We start from the raw sequence: 12,001 nt of genomic DNA on the forward strand, positions 1-12,001 counted from the left end.
TACGAATGAAGTGGTCAATTGTTTTCTCAGGCACTTTCTCCCTTGGCGGGGTGCTGGTTTCGGTCCAAAATGGGCGTCCACTTGGGCCTGCACTATGGCTGCGTTTTGCTCCTTGGTCACGTCGTAAGGCCTCTGGGGAAGAGGAGCGAGGCTTGGACCATATTTATATCGCTTGTCTCCGCCTGTACTTCCTGTACTACCTCGACTCGTACCGCTACGCACCATAGCTGCGGCGTGTCTCTTCTGCGATTGCTGAGATGACAGAGACGGCTGACATGGCTGACACTGTGCCGGACTTGAAGCAGGAGGAGTGGCCTAACACTGTGTCGGACTTGAAACCGGAGGAGTGGCCTGACGCTATGCCGGACTTGAAGCAGGAGTCTGCTCATGCGTTCGGGGACTTGGAGGAGGTGGCGGACTTCGAGGAGGAGTCGGCTCACACGTTCGTGGACTTGGAGGAGTGGAAGTCTGCTGACTCGGTGGCGGACTTCGAGGAGGAGTCGGCTCACGTGTTCGTGGACTTGGAGGAGCGGGAGTCTGCTGACTTGGTGGCAGACTTCAAGGAGGAGTCGACAGACGACGCGGTGTTGGTGGACTTGGAAAGATGATGCAATCCTTTCTCCATAGGATGATACGATGTATGGCCTCTCCTAGTGTGCGCTCGTCGTCACCTCTAGGAATGTCAAGTGCTAGCCTCGAATATGGCTCCACCACTTCATCAACCATGACACGAGTATAGCCCTCTGGAATCGGGATGCAATGGAAGGTTGCTTTGGGGGTAATTGTAAAAGCAACGCCGTCTGCCACCTTCATGGATATGTTCTTCATTTTGGAGTGTAGCTCACAGCTAGTGTTCTCTATGATGTCATCCACAGGGTATGTATCCAGCAGTGTGTCGCCCGGGACAGAAACAACACTGCTTCTCGACATGGATGGGACGGTGCTATCCAATCCTGGACGATCATCTGCTTGCTGCTACCGCTGCTGAGACCCCCTTTCCTGGCTAAGTGAGTCGATCTGCTGTTGTTGCTGCTGGAATTTGAGTGCCAAGTCTGCGTGCCTTGCTTCTAGACCTTAAAGGCGTTATGCGTCCTGCTTCCTATGCTCCTCCTCCAGCTTCCTCTTCTTCTCCTCCTCCATCTTATTTCTTGCACAGGACCTGTAGTCGTAGTTCCAGTCCGAAAATCCCTCATACTAGGGAATAACACCCATGCCTCGTGTTCTTCCCGGGTGTTCAGGATTTCCCAGGACGCGCGTAAGCTCGTTGTTCTCTCTATTGGGCGTGAACACCCCCGTTTGAGCTTCTTCTATTGCGTCAAGTATCTTTTGTTCTGCTCCTTTTAGACTTACCTTATGCGAAACCAGGCCTGTCTTCGGGTCCAACGCTCCCCCATGCGCATAGAACCAAGTTCTGCACCTGGGGGGCCAGCTCCTAGTAACCAGAGTGACCCCTGCATCCTCCATCTATTGCTCAGACTTATCCCACTTAGGCATTCCCACCGCATAGCCACCTGGACCCAACCTATGGAACTGCGTCTTTTTTGCGGCATTGGCCTTGTTTTTATTGACCGTTCCTTAGATATTTCTAAATCCTTGAATTTCACGAAATCGTCCCAGTGTTCTCTTTGCTTCTCCAGTGTTCCCGTGAATTCTGGAGTCTTCCTTTCTGCAGTGAGGTAGTTGGCCCATACAATTTTTTTGTGGGTGTTGAATGCAATTGCCATCTTCTTAAGAGCAGCGCCCTTGACTTTCTCCACATCTGCTTTAGTGAAATAATCTGGTAGGGTGAAATGTTCCATCAGAGATTCCCAAAGGTTTTTTTTGCTCTGTCGTCGACCCAAGTAACACCTGGACGTTTAGTTTTTGGCTCTTTCCATTCTTGAATGGAAATGGGGAGTAGGTCCTTCACAAGAACTCCGCACTGACGAGTCCACTTGTTCGCAATGTTCTTAGGCGTGAGGGGTTCGCCACTAGGTTTGACAGAGTCGATGTTGTACTTTACATCATCCTTCAACTTTTTGCCCGGGCCTCGCTTTGTCCTGCTGTCTATAGAAGCAGATTTGCTCGATCCGGAGGGCTGAAAGAAGAAAGATCGATTCATTAATATATCTTCAAATAAAATAAAACATGTGATGATCACCAGATGACCCGCTTTTTCAGTGATTCTTTTTTCTTATGTTTAATATTAGTGTGTTATATCATTATATTCAATTTGGTAATGCTTAGGTTATTTAAAAAATGAAATGCCTTTGTAACAGATGAGTTTTCGTCTGAAACCCTGATACTTCGAAAGAGATTGTCCATTTTGTACATGAAGTGCATCCAGTTTTTGCCGTAACCCTCTCTACTTTTTTGCACATGCTATGTGGGTGAAATTATGATACCATGCTAACTTTCAACCTTTTCTGAGTTCATTTGAAATGCTTTTCAATTTCAGGGTCATTTAGCTGATAAAATCAGTAAATGCATGAAAGAATTTGTTTGCACATAAAATTTCTTCGCGTTTCAAATGCCAAAACACATAACTACCCTAATTATTACAGAGATTCCCTCCTGGGTGTGAAACACAGAAGAAAGTGATGATAGTGAAGCCGATCACATCCCAGATCTTTGGGTGTGAAACTTTTTCTTCGCGTGTGTCCCTTTGCGCCGTAGCCATGGAAAATCTTCATCATTTAACTGGATGCTCGGGTCAATATTCACTGTGAATGGAGCAATTTCATCAAACTTTTCATAATCTTCTGACATGTCTGTCTTGTCATCCACTCCCACGATGTTTCTTTTCCCTGAAAGAACTATGTGGCACTTTGGCTCGTCGTATGATCCATTCGCTTCCTTATCTTTTCTTTTTGTCGGCCTGGTAGACATGTCTTTCACATAAAAAACCTGCGCCACATCATTGGCTAGGACGAATGGTTCATCTACATACGCAAGATTGTTGAGATCCACTGTTGTCATTCCGTACTGCGGGTCTTCCGTTACCCCGCCTCGTGTCATATTGACCCATTTGCACCGAAACAAAGGGACCTTCAAACCACCTCCATAGTTAAGTTCCCATATGTCCTCTATGTAACCATAATATGTTTCCTTTCCCGTGTTGGTTGTTGCAGCAAAGCGGACACCACTGTTTTGGTTGGTGCTCTTCTTATCTTGGGCGATCGTGTAAAATGTATTCCCATTTATCTGGTACCCTTTGAAAGTCATTATATTCGGAGATGGTAACTGGGACAACGATTACAAGTCATCTTCAATATCGCCATCATGCATGGCACGTTTCTGCAACCAACCAGCGAAAGTCCTCGTTTGTTCACGTGTAATCCAGTCGTCAGACTTCTCCGGGTGTTTGAAGTGTAGAAATTTTTTGTGTTCCTCCATATACGGAGCCACCAAGGCGGAATTCTATAGAACTGTGTAGTGTGCTTCAGTGAGAGAATGCCCATCCATACATATTATTTGATCCCCTCCTAGCGTGACTTTTCCATCCAGTCGGCCCTTATGCCGCGATTCAGGAACACCAATCGGCTTAAGGTCAGGAATAAAGTCAATACAAAACTCAATGACCTCCTCATTTTCATGGCCCTTCGAGATGCTTCCTTCTGGCCTAGCACGATTATGAACATACTTCTTCAAGACTCCCATGAACCTCTCAAAGCAGAACATATTGTGTAGAAATACAGGACCCAAAAATCTCTTCGCAAAGGTGAACTAGGACGTGTGTCATGATGTTGAAGAAGGATGGTGGGAACACCAACTCGAAACTGACAAGACATTGCACCAAATCATTCTATAACCTTGGTATGATTTCTGGATCGATTACCTTCTGAGATATGGCATTGAGGAATGCACATAGCTTCACAATGGCTAATCGAACATTTTCCGGTAGAAGCCCCCTCAATGCAACCGGAAGCAGTTGCGTCATAATCACGTGGCAGCCATGAGACTTTAGGTTCTGGAACTTTTTCTCTTCCATATTTATTATTCCCTTTATATTCGATGAGAAGGAAGACGGTACCTTCATTCTGAGCAGGCATTCAAAGAAGATTTCCTTCTCTTCTTTGGTAAGAGCGTAGCTGGCCGGACCCTGATGTATGCCGTCTTTTCCGTGCATACGTTGCTGGTCCTCCCGTGCCTCTGGTGTATCTTTTGTCTTCCCATACACGCCCAAGAAGCTAAGCAGGGCTCAAAGATTCTTCGTCACGTGCATCACATTGATTGCGGAGCGGACCTCTAGGTCTTTCCAATATGGCAGGTCCCAAAATATAGATTTCTTCTTCCACATGGGTGCGCGTCCGTCAGCGTCCTTCGGAACAGGTTGTCCGCCAGGACCCTTTCCAAAGATTACCTTCAAATCCTTGACCATATCATGTACATCAGCACCAGTACGGTGGCGAGGCTTCGTCCGGTGATCCGCCTCACCTTTGAAATGCTTGCCTTTCTTTCTTACGGGATGCCTACTCGGAAGAAATCAATGATGTCCCAGGTACACATTCTTCCTACAACTCTCCAAATATATACTGTCGGTATCATCCAAACAGCGTGTGCATCCGCAGTATCCCTTGTTTGTCTGTCCTGAAAGGTTACTAAGAGCAGGCCAATCATTGATGGTCACGAACAGCAACACCTTTAGGTCAAATTCTTCCTATTTGTGCTCATCCCATGCACGTACACCTTTTCCATTCCACAACTGTAATAGTTCTTCAACTAATGGCCTTAGGTACACATCAATGTCGTTGCCGGGTTGCTTAGGGCCTTGGATGAGCACCGGCATCATAATGAATTTCCGCTTCATGCACAACCAAGGAGGAAGGTTATACAAACATAGAGTCACAGGCCACGTGCTATGGTTGCTGCTCTGCTCCCCAAAAGGATTAATGCCATCCGCGCTTAGACCAAACCATACGTTCCTTGGGTCACCTCCTAACTCCTCCTAGTACTTTATCTCAATTTTTCTCCACTGCAACCCGTCAGCAGGTACTCTCAACTTTTTGTCTTTCTTACGGTCTTCTCCGTGCCATCGCGTCGCCTTTGCATGCTCTTTGTTTTGGAACAAACGTTTCAACCGTGGTATTATAGGAGCATACCACATCACCTTGGCAGGCATCTTCTTCCTGGGGCGCTCGCCCTCGACATCACCAGGGTCATCGCGACTGATCTTATAATGCAATGCACCGCATACCGGGCAAGCGTTCAAATCCTCGTACTCACCACGGTAGAGGATGCAGTCATTAGGGCATGCATGTATCTTCTGCACCTCTAACCCTAGAGGGCAGACAACCTTCTTTGCTTCATACGTACTCTCGGGCAATTCGTTGTCCTTTGGAAGCATATTCTTTATGATTACCAACAACTTTCCAAATCCCTTGTTAGATACACCATTCTCTGCCTTCCATTGCATCAATTCCAGTGTGGTGCCCAACTTTTTTTTGTCAGCTTCGCAATTCGGGTACAACAATTTCTTGTGATCCTCAAACATGTGCTGCAACTTCTTCTTCTCCAAATCACTTGCGCAGTTTCTCTTTGCATCGGCAATGGCCCGACCTAGATCATCAGCGGGCTCATCCGATGCCTCTTCTTTGGCTTCTTCCCGCATTGCCGACTTAGCTTCTTCCCCCATTGTTGTATCATCGTATTTAGGGAACCCATGGCCATGATAGCTGTCGTCGTCCTCTTCTTCTTCATTGTCTTCCATCATAACCCCTCTTTCTCCGTGCTTGGTCCAAACATTATAGTGGGGCATGAAACCAGACTCAAATAGGTGGACGTGAATGGTTCTTAACGTTGCGTAATTGTGACCATTCTTACAGCCAGCACATGGACAAGGCATAAAACCATCCGCTTGCTTGTTTGCCTCAGCGGCAAGCAGAAAAGTATGCATGCCATTAATGAACTCGGGAGAGCATCAGTCATCATACATCCATTGTCGGCTCATCTTCATTACACAACACCGAATAGACCAAATTGATACAAGTTCATACATAAAGTTCATATACAACACTTAATTAAATGCAACATACAAATAACTCTCTAGCTAAAGAATTTAAATGCAACAACAAATGCGATCAAGATCGCAACTAAGGTAACAATTGATCCAACAACATAATGATACCAAGCCACACTATCAATGGCATATTTTCTAATCTTTCTAATCTTCAAGCGCATTTTCTCCATCTTGATCTTGTCATCATCGATGACATCAGCAACATGCAACTCCAATTCCATCTTCTTGTTGGAAATATGCCCTAGAGGCAATAATAAAATGGTTATTATTGTATTTCCTTGTCCATGATAATTGTCTATTATTCATGCTATAATTGTATTGACCGGAAACCACAATACATGTGTGAATACATAGACCACAACATGTCCTTAGTGAGCCTCTAGTTGGCTAGCTCGTTGATCAACAGATGGTCATGGTTTCCTGACCATGGACATTGGATGTCATTGATAACGGGATCACATCATTAGGAGAATGATGTGATGGACAAGACCCAATCCTAAGCATAGCACAAGATCGTGTAGTTCGTTTGCTGAAGCTTTTCTAATGTCAAGTATCATTTCCTTAGACCATGAGATTGTGTAACTCCCTGATACCATAGGAGTGCTTTGGGTGTACCAAACGTCACAACATAACTGGGTGACTATAAAGGTGCACTACAGGTATCTCCGAAAGTGTTTGTTGGGTTGGCACGAATCGAGACTGGGATTTGTCACTCCGTATGACGGAGAGGTATCTCTGGGCCCACTCGGTAATGCATCATCATAATGAGCTCAATGTGACTAAGTAGTTGGTCACAGGATCATGCATTACGGAATGAGTAAAGTGACTTGCTGGTAACGAGATTGAACGAGGTATTGGGATACCAATGATCGAATCTCGGGCAAGTAACATACCGATTGACAAAGGGAATTGTATACGGGATTGCTTGAATCCTTGACATCGTGGTTCATCCGATGAGATCATCGTGGAACATGTGGGAGCCAACATGGGTATCCAGATCCTGCTGTGGGTTATTGGCCAGAGAGATGTATCGGTCATGTCTGCATGATTCCCGAACCCGTAGGGTCTACACACTTAAGGTTCGGTGATGCTAGAGTTGTTATGGGAATTGTATGTGGTTACCGAAAGTTGTTCGGAGTCTCGGATGAGATCCCGGACGTCACGAGGAGTTCCAGAATGGCCCGGAGGTAAAGATTTATATATGGAAAGTCCTATTTTGGCCACCGGAAAATGTTCGGGATTTTTCGGTATTGTACCAGGAAGTTTCTAGAAGGTTCTAGAGTGGGGCCCACCTGCAAGGGGGGACCCACATGAACGTGGGTAGTGGGGGCAAGGCAGATGGCTCTCCGGAACTAAACATGCAAGTCAAGCCATCTGTGGAAGAACACATATAAATAGGCCACCATACTTGCCCAGTCCACAGCAAGCATAGTGGTTGTGAAAGCCTGCATGTTGCAATTCCATCAAAATGTGAAGCCCTTTTCCAGGATAGCACACAATTTAAATACATCATTGATGTTGCTGCTCTTGTTTCTCCCATCTCAAGCATCGCCACACGCCTTCTTCATCTTCTGCGACTCCCTCGTCGATGCTGGGAACAATGACTACCTCGTGACCCTCTCCAAGCCCAACGCCCCGCCGTACGGTGTCAAATTCTCAATCTCTAGTGGCAAGAAAATTGGTTGTCGCCTACATCGGGTCACTGGGTTGCATACCGTACGTTCGTGCTCTGGAGTGCATTCCTGCAGGGGAGTGCACGAAGATTATATGCAATCCTAGAGACGTCCCACGGTTGCAGCAGCATACGTAAGATGGCCTTGCTTCCTCCCCACTGCCGCTCTCCGCTCTCCACAACACTGATAATGCAGTTGAGCAGCGTCGCTAGGTACGATGGGTCCGACTTGAACTCTCGAATCTATCATAGTAACTGATCCTGGAATCTGCGTACTGGCGGATGACCTCGCTGGACATGTATCTCAGGCCATACATAGTTGAACTCGATCACAACATTGTTGATGTAGTTGATGCATTAGCCATTTTGGCTGCCATAGTCCGAAACGAAGTGAGGTGCACAGCCAACAGGAGGAAGGCCCATCAGCACGATCTTGCGAATGTTGATCGATGGCCTCCTGATCGATCGAGCCCCGACGCGCCTCCTGATCACTACGAATTTGAAAGATTCATGCATGAGACTTCCTTGGTTCTCTCATAATTCAAAAAGCATACCACCCCTACTTCAGGAAACGACGAACCAAAGCAGAAAATGGCTGCCATCATGTTATGTACTTGCAGCGGGGACCAATCAAAGTTTGAAGAGATGCCTCGATCGCCAGAATCTCTTGCAACACGGGATTTCTCAGCAAATGGTTCTTTGAGGGCATGAAATCGAGAAGCGACGCCTGATGATAGCCACGTAAATAAAGTGGAATCAGACCTTAGAAAGATCAATTCTGAGGTTTGCATTTGGCTGAACCCCTCTCTCTTCAAAGGAAATAGTAGTAGTTTCTTTTGCTGATTTGCTCACTGGTAAGGTTTATTTGATTGTATATCAGGAGGCCCAATTTGCTGGGAAGACTGGAATATCAGAGGGGAAATTTTGATGCAGCATTGAAAGTTCTTCAGGGAATTGATATAAGAAACCAGAAACCGTGAATGACCAGTGCTATTACTGAAAGTGAAAGTGCCAACTAGAGTTTAAGTTTCTCCGCGCTCTTCAAGAAGGAAAGCCTCACAAGTGAATGGGATGGTAATGCATATGTTGATGCATTCAGTGAGTCTGCTTCTGGAAGAGTTGCACATCAAGTCTGAATTTTACTTTTACTTATTGTATCCTGAGATGACAGATGCTGCAGAAGAATGCAAAACCATCATAGACATTGTAGAGTCTGCATGGCTGAATGGTGTTCCAGAAGGTACTTCTGAAGAGTGTAAGCTGATAGAGATGTTCCACTCGGCACTTCCTAAGCTATGGATGAGAAGTGGTTGTTTTGAGGAGGCCTTTATTGCATATAGGAGAGCTCTTGTAAGGCCATGGAATTTAGATTCCCAAAGGTTAGCCAACTTACAAAAAGAAGGGGCTTGGTCTGGAACGGATTGAGACGGAAAGCGGTAATCAATCGCTGCGTGGTGGAACGCTTGTTGGAGAAGGGTAAGCGCCTCCATGTCGTAGGGGTTGGTAGGCCAATAGAAGACTAGGGAACTTAGCCTAGCCACTCAGTTCTGCCCCGAGCCAAGTCTGTTTAGTGTCAGCGAACACATACCACTATCTATATATAGGTTTTTCTTTTTTGTAGAGGTTGTCGCTTAGGTCCTTGGACCCTTCCTTCATGAAGCTTGAGGAAGCACTCACTTTTCTATCCACGGCATTCTTGGTTCTGCACTTAGTCTTGAACCTGTGTTGGTTTGGGACGTCAATCTCATTCGTCAGCGGTGTGTGTCGCGTACTATGATTGCTTTCTTCTTGCTGTCAAATCCTAGTCTATCTTTCACCGAGCTTCCTTCGCTTGGAATTCAAAGTCCAAAAAAAGAAAGAAAGCGTACTGTGAGGTATGAATGATCAAATGTCTATGCGTGTCATTGAATATCATGGGGTACGAACTTCTAAGGTCATGGCATAGGGTATTGGATAGGCTGGTCCGTTGGTCGAAGTCATGGTAGGGTGTGCTACAGACAGCTATTGTTCCTGGGGATTTCCTTTCTCTCGTCATCACGCCAACATACACAAGGCTTGCCTTCACAGGTTAAATCCTTTCAGAAGTTAGAGATGGAAGCATGGTTAGATTTGGCATCAATATACACAAAGCATGAAGCATGGCATGATTCGAACATTTGTCTTGACAAAGCTAAATCCTAAAAATAGAAGGAGATTCAAGAGATTGAGATGGCCATCATAACCTCCGCTCTTATTAGAATTAGATACAGATTTCGTGTTGGTATTGGGAGTCAGAGATCTGACTTACTGTCTACTTTACTCTATGCAAGGATCCTCACTTATCTCAGCTTTGCCTTGACCGCTTTGTGTGAGTCATTATCCTAAACTAATTTGCACAACAAACAACAGTTCATGTACAGGAACAAGTAATTCCAAGCTTGCCTTTGTTGGTGTAGTCTCTGATGCTGTTTGACCTGAATCTGTGCGTAGAGGAGCTCGTTCCAGGAGTCCGGTACTCCTGGAAGGCACCAGTGGCTGCAGTCCAGGTATAACTTAGGCGACTTCCGCTCCTGCTTAGTCAACTTCTGCTTCTGATAAAAGGGTGTGCCTCCTTCCTGTAGTCCGTCATCCTTGTTATGTTCAGGTAAACAACATGTGTTTTCTTCCCATGGAGCGCATCCTCCAGAATGCTCATTATCTGGTAAGCAGACGAGGATGCATCACATATATATGTGACATCCGCAACCTCAGATTTGGGTTTAGCATTTACCTGTTTCCTTCCATCCAACCTGGGAAGGGATCCCTCCATGTGCTCTCTATGACACTTGGTATGATTGTTACCATCGGTATCTCTTCTCGCATGTAGTTGATGACCATCTTGCCCATGGCCTTTGTGAACACATAAGTGTCTTGCCAACCATAGAGTTTGGCCCTATGAATAAATAAATTGCACAAATCAAATACTTCATGTGTGTATTCGTATCTACAGACATGAGAAAGTAACATGGAAATACTAGAATACCTCGACTACCTAACTCTTTCATTTCTTGAGTAACAGAAGTAGAGGCAGAAGAATGCCTTCTGGAGTCAAAAGCCAACTTGATCTCAGCCTTGATATCCAACACGGTATTTTGATATGCCGAAAAATATGAGGAACCTATCCCCTTTGTTATGGTATCCCCTAAGCAAAATGGCTTCTCTAGTATCAAACCTTGCCTCTGCCCATTCACATATGTTGTTTGGCCAAAAACATGACATGCAAACATACTACTAAAGCTTGTTTGTAAGCTTTTGAGATTAATAGAAACAGGTTACCATTTGATTTCGACCACAAGAAACTCTTATTTGGCATTTTGACCTGTTGATACTTGCAAGAAGAGCTTCAGTCTTCGAAACCGCTGCGCGAAACTCATTATCCGGAATGGCCCCACAGTGTTGATGTCTAGTGCTACATCATACATGCAAGTTGCAATACTTTTCTTGCTATGGAATGTGAACTTACACATTTAGTAATGGAAGCAATCCTTGGTACAAGACTAGTATAGCTTCACGATCCTCTCATCAAAAGTGGTATTTGCTGCAGAGTTTACGATAACATCCACTTCTTCCGCGATCTGTTTGGCTAACTCAGGAGCAATGCCAATGTAGGCTTCCCTGAAATTACCAACGACTGGAACCTGCTTGCTTAATACAAAGCTGTGGTAGTTTTTCCCATGGATTTCCTGTAAACATCGGAACAACTCAGTATCTTCTACCTGTATTGCAGACGGAAAATATGGTCATTTGCATGAAGAACAGAAAGTAGTCCGAAGTAATCATCATACCTCGTTCTTCAATCTTTTCATGGCTGCTTCATTGTCCTTGATCAACACGTATATTTTACCAACATCAGGATTTTTCCTTAAAATGGGATCGATAAGAACTGATGATCAGAATCATACAAAGTAGAATGGAAGAACAAAGGAAGGAAGTCAGGTAGCTTAGAGCAAGACAAAGGCAGAATGGAAGAACTGCCTAAAAGTGCGGGGCCAGACAGAAACTTTCTCACTCAAACTAGCATTTGAAAATGCTACCCGCCCTTCCCCTATTTCTGCATTTCATTCTTTTATTCCTTCTGCTTGCTTTTCTAGTTAAGCTGCTCATAAACTAGATCCATAAAACTCACTCAGCTACTGTCTTCTTTCTATAATTGGTCTCTAAGTCCAAGTAATCGATAAAGTATAAGCCTCTTCCCAGCTCCGCCACCTCCTTTCTACCGAGTATGCTCTACTTGAAAGAACATATTTATCAATAAATAAGTGCATTACTATATTCACAGCTACAAACTAAGCCTAATTTCCAATATGTCATAT

General features: G+C 45.0%; 1 pseudogene; it reads left to right on the forward strand.

Annotated features, from left to right (window-relative positions):
• The first annotated feature begins 8,273 nt into the window (after window positions 1-8,273).
• LOC123157639 (protein NPGR1-like) lies at window positions 8,274-10,644 on the forward strand (annotated as a pseudogene).
• Window positions 10,645-12,001: the final 1,357 nt, after the last annotated feature.

Source organism: Triticum aestivum, chromosome 7B (genome assembly GCF_018294505.1).
Source record: "Triticum aestivum cultivar Chinese Spring chromosome 7B, IWGSC CS RefSeq v2.1, whole genome shotgun sequence".
NCBI classification, from domain to species: domain Eukaryota; kingdom Viridiplantae; phylum Streptophyta; class Magnoliopsida; order Poales; family Poaceae; genus Triticum; species Triticum aestivum.